The sequence below is a fragment of the Lynx canadensis genome, chromosome A1 (assembly GCF_007474595.2).
Source record: "Lynx canadensis isolate LIC74 chromosome A1, mLynCan4.pri.v2, whole genome shotgun sequence".
Classification (NCBI taxonomy): domain Eukaryota; kingdom Metazoa; phylum Chordata; class Mammalia; order Carnivora; family Felidae; genus Lynx; species Lynx canadensis.
This window is the reverse complement of record NC_044303.2, coordinates 190,723,761-190,729,109: the sequence shown is the minus strand read 5'-3', so window position 1 is coordinate 190,729,109 and position 5,349 is coordinate 190,723,761. Positions and strand designations below refer to the sequence as shown.

The 5,349-nt window shown below is 38.5% G+C and overlaps 1 non-coding gene across 1 annotated transcript; it reads left to right on the top strand.

Moving 5' to 3' along the window:
* Positions 1-4,455: 4,455 nt before the first annotated feature.
* LOC115526205 lies at positions 4,456-4,562 on the top strand. Its single transcript, XR_003972572.1, has one exon. It is a non-coding gene; the product is annotated as a U6 spliceosomal RNA (small nuclear RNA).
* Positions 4,563-5,349: the final 787 nt, after the last annotated feature.

The window sequence follows — 5,349 nt, the reverse complement described above, 5'->3', positions numbered from 1 at the left end:
CTTGAACTCACGATCCTGAGATTAAGACCTGAGCTGAGATTAAGAGTTGGATGCTTAACCAGCTGACCCACCCAGCTGCCCCTCCCTTCGTTTGCTTCAGATATTAGTAATCTGTGTCTTCGGTATTCTTTTCATAGTTAACCTGGCTAGAGGCTTACTGACTTACTGATCTTTTCAAATAACCAGTTTTGGCTTAATTGACTTTGTGTATTGATTTCTTGTTTTCATTTTCATAGATTTCTGCTCTAATTTTTATTATTTATTTTCCTCTGCTTACTTTGTATTTAATTTACTCATCTTTTTCTAGTTTCATAAGGTGGATGCTTAAATTACTATTTTTTAATTTTCTTCCTTCTAATATACACATTCAATAAATTTCCATTTATGCACTACATTGACTATACCTCATAAATTTCATGAGCTGGTTTTCATTTTTATTTAACCCAAAATAGTATCAAATTATTCTTGAGATTTCTTCTTTGACCCATGCCTTATTTACAAGTGTATTATTTAATCTTCATGTATTTTGAAATTTTCCATTTATCCTTTTGTTATTGCTTTCTGGTTTAATTCTGTTATGGTCTGAGAGCTGACATGGTATAATTTCTATTCTTTTTAACTTGTTAAGGTCTGTTTTATGGCTCTGAATATGGCCTATAGTGAAGAATGTTCTATGTGATCTTGAGGAAAATATGTTTTCTGTTATTGTTGGATCAACTAGTCTATAGATGTCAATTATATCCAGTTGATTGATGGTGTTGTTGAGTTCAACTATATCCTTACTGATTTTCTGCCTGTTGAATCTGTCCCTTTGTGATAGAGGGGTGTTGAAGTCTCCAACTATAATGGTGGTTTCATCTATTTCTCTTTGCAATTCTATTAGTTTTTGCCTTACATAGTTTGATGCTCTGTTGTTAGGTACAGACATATTAAGGATTGTTATGTCTTCTTGAAATATTGACCCCTTTATCATTATGTAATGCCCTACTTTATCCCCAGTAACTTTCCTTGCTTTGATATCTACTCTCTCTCTGAATTTAATATAGCTGCTCTTGCTTTCATTTGAACATTGTTAGTATGGTATATTTTTCTTCATCCATTAACTTTTCATGTATAACTGTCTTTATATTTAAAGTGAGTTTCTTGTACACAACATGTAATTGGGTCTTTTTTTTATCCGCCCTGACAATCTCTCTCTCTCTCTTTTTTTAATTGGTGCATTTAGACTATTGACATTCCACATGATTATTGATATAGTTGGATAAATATCTATTATATTTGTTATTGTTTTCTACTTGTCCTTGTTTGTTCTTGTTTTTGTCTTCCACTCTTTTTCTGCCTTTTGTGGTTTTATTCGAACATCTTCTATGACTCCATTTTCTCTCAGCATATGGATTATACTTCCCTTTTTTAAACTTTAAAAAAGTTTGTAATATACCACAGCTAATCCAAGTCCACTTTCAAATAACACTACACCACTTCAAGGGTACTGTGAGTACCTTATAAGAACAAAATAATCTCAATTTCTCCCTCCTGTCCTTTGCATCATTGCTTTTATTCATGCTACTTATATATAAGCGTGTGTATGCTAATGCCTTGTGATACTAATGCTGTTGATTGGAAAGCACATTTTCAGAACCACTGCTCTCAGATGCCATTAAAAGAAATTGCAATTATCCTTTTGCCTCATTTCCAAATTTTAGATAATTTTTCTCAACAGTTACCAACATTAAAAAAAAAAATCAGGGGGCGGCTGGGTGGCTCAGTTGTTTGAGCATCCCAGTCTTGGTCTTGGCTCAGGTCATGATCTCACGGTTTGTGGGTTCGAGCCCCACATTCGGCTCTGTGCTGTATCTGCTTTGGATTCTGTGTGTGTGTGTCTCTCTGTCCCTCCCCTGCTCATGCTTTCTCTCTCTCTCTCTCTCTCTCTCTCTCTCAAAAATAAACATTTAAGAAAAATCAGGAGGTTTTGTTTGTTTGTTTGTTTGTTTTGGTTTTTTGGTTTTTTATCCTGACCCCGGCTTCTTTTCAAACATTAAAAGATTGGACAGTAATAAGCCTAAATTCTCCCATGATGACAATTGGCGGACAATATTAGCTGCTCCTTTTAGGGAGAATATTTGTTCTCTCCGTTTTGTCACAGTCACCACCACCCCCAGCCCACATCACTCATTTATTTTATTTGATTTTTCTATCCTTGCAAAAGACAGTGGACATATAATGCAGAATTTTGAGGAGGGGCGTCAGCATGGCTGGTTAATCCTATCTAATTAATTCCGGCATCCATGGCTGGCTTCACGGAAGTGCTACCCAGGCAGTTGCACAGGATCCCACTCTCAGAAGGACCCCATACTTGGCTAAATGCTCTGCTGTTGCTATCTTGAAATTCCTGATACTTTTTGGAAAAGGGGGACCTACATTTTCATTTTGTATGGGAATCCACAAATCATGTGGCTGATCCCGAAGCCACCTCACATTTAACGGTAACCTTCTCATCACCAGATTACAAAGGAGAGGCAGGGAAAGGTAATTCCGGGATCAGAGATCATCTTCAGAAATCATCTTATTCAGCAGACGAGGTAATTATTTCATTTTATAGCTAGAGCTACCAAGGTCCAGAAAGAGGGAATTGACTTCTTCAAGGTCATGGACAAACCCTGAAAAAGGAGCCAAATTGGAAATCTAAAGTGATGAGTCTGCAAGGCAGTGAATACTAAAGACTGCCAGTGAGTTTATGTATCTGATGTACCTCTGCATACCAATGAGAAAATCCCTATTTGTCACTTAGCTCAGTCAACTTTAGGCTGATCCAACTGAAACAGGTGAAGGAGGTGAATAAACCCTAAGGGTGGGGGTGTGAGGTTTAAGCCGATCAAGAAAACCGTATAAACAGACTCAGTTTAGAATAAGGACTGGGAAGAAAGAAAATGTTATATACAAATTCTACCCCTATGTTTTGTTACAGAGGGCAGACCTCCACCTAAATCCCAAATAAATTGGAAAGGGAGAAGGCATTCAGGGAATGCCAATATACTGCCTAATTAAAAATGGCAATCAAAGTTCAAGGAAGCACTTAATTTTAGCTGGCCCCACTTAGCTGGAAAATAGCTCAATTACTTCTAGGTCTCAGCTGCCTGGTTTCAGTTAATGGCTGCATACACCCACTGAGAGAGCTGAGTCCCTGCAGCTAATCAAGTGGTAAGTTGGACTGGGAGTTAGGCAACTAAGTTAGCCCCCGGTGGTCTTACACCTCTCCACATCAGCACTTGTGGTTTGGATGGGACAGAGACTCCGCTCCCACCCATCCAGCCCCTCAGAGACAGTCAAGGAACCAAGGCCTGGGTATAGAACTCTGCCCCCATACCCACTGAGCTTGGCTCAATGGTGGGTATGTGTCCCTGAGCTGGACAATCCTCCCCAAGACTCTTGACAGGCATATCAGAAAGTTTCTTCCTTTTCTTCAGGGATGGTTGGCAATGCACGTTTGGGGCTGGTGAGGAGTTCTTTTACTACTATGTAAGGAAACAACCTGGCCTAATAATATTATTTGAACCTGTGGATCCAGGCATGTCTGAAATTGTTTATTTATACCCCTTGAATTTCTCAATTACATGAACCAAAAAATTTTCTTCTTCTTCTTCTTCTTCTTCTTCTTCTTCTTCTTCTTCTTCTTCTTTTTTGGTTAAGTCCATCTGAGTTAGGAGTTTGTCCCTTGTGGCCAAAAATGCCTAACATAAAGGTCTTCTCCATCCTAGGCACTATGCTAGGTAGGTGCTGGGGTTAAAATAGTGGACAAGACATACGTCATTCCTATCTTCGTGGTACTTAGAGTCCAGTGGGAGAATGGCAATAAGCAAGCAACTACACAAATAAATCAGATATAATAATTATGCATTGAGATTGGTAAACAAGAGGAGCTAAGACAGAATAAGAATGGAGGACTACTTTAGACAGCATGGTTAGGGAAGCCTCTTATTTGAGTGTCTTTTAAGCTGACAGTCAGCAGTATGACGAACAGGGAGAAGAGATTTCTGGGAAGAGCAAATAGGAACTGCTCTTAGTCTTGAAAAAGTCTGCTTCATTCAAGGAATTGAAAGAAGTCCGTCATTTATTCATTTGATCACGTCAATTAGTCAGTGGCTTGGTGCTAGGCACAGGGAGACAAGATAAATAAAAGCAGTCCCTGACAAGTTGACAAGATGTATTGTAAGCTGTAAAAATGTTCATACCATTTCATTTAGCAATCCCACATCTAGGAATTCGGTCAAAAGAGAAAGAAACAGAGATATCTGCAAAAACATCACTACAAGGATGTTCACTGAAACATTTTTTCAACTTTGGATTGATGTACAACATACATGCATGTATTGAATGCACAGATAATAAGGATACCACTCAACTATTTTCACAACCGAAACACAGATGATTGGTACCCAGATCAAGAAGGAAGATATGGTGCTTACTTGGGCAGCACATATACTAAAATTGGAACAACACAGAGAAGGTCAGCACAGCCCCTGCGCAAGGATGACACGCACATTCGTGAAGCTTCCGTATTTTTTAATTTTTTTTTTTTCTCAACGTTTATTTATTTTTGGGACAGAGAGAGACAGAGCATGAACGGGGGAGGGGCAGAGAGAGAGGGAGACACAGAATCGGAAACAGGCTCCAGGCTCTGAGCCATCAGCCCAGAGCCTGACGCGGGGCTCGAACTCACGGACTGCGAGATCGTGACCTGGCTGAAGTCGGACGCTTAACCGACTGCGCCACCCAGGCGCCCCAAAGCTTCCGTATTTTTTATGGAAGCCAATTTGACAATAAATTATATTTATAAATAAATAAATAAATAAATAAATAAATAAAACAAGAGAGAGAGAGAGAGAGAAAGAAAGAAAGAAAGAAAGAAAGAAAGAAAGAAAGAAAGAAAGAAAGAAAGAAAAAGAAAGAAAGAAAAGACATGACCAGCACTCCAGAAGCCCTCTTTTGCCCCTTTCTGCTCTCAGATCCCCTTCCCACCAAGGGAACTTTTAGTCTGACTTCTAACAGTATAGACTAATTTTACCTTTTTTGTATTTTATATAAATGGAATTACACAGTATGTGGTTTACCTTGTGGGAGTAGGGAAAGGTGGGGGACAGTTGGAATGGCTTCTTTTGTGAGATTACACATTATTTATGTAGTTATAAGTTGCTTATTCTATATAGTACTCCATTATGGGAAGGTGCCACTAGTTATTTATCTATTCTGCTATTTATAGACATTTGGGTAGTTTCCAGTCTCAGACTATTATAAACAGTGCTGTTGTGAACATATTTTGGTTAATAAATATCTGCATTTCCTTGGGGTATA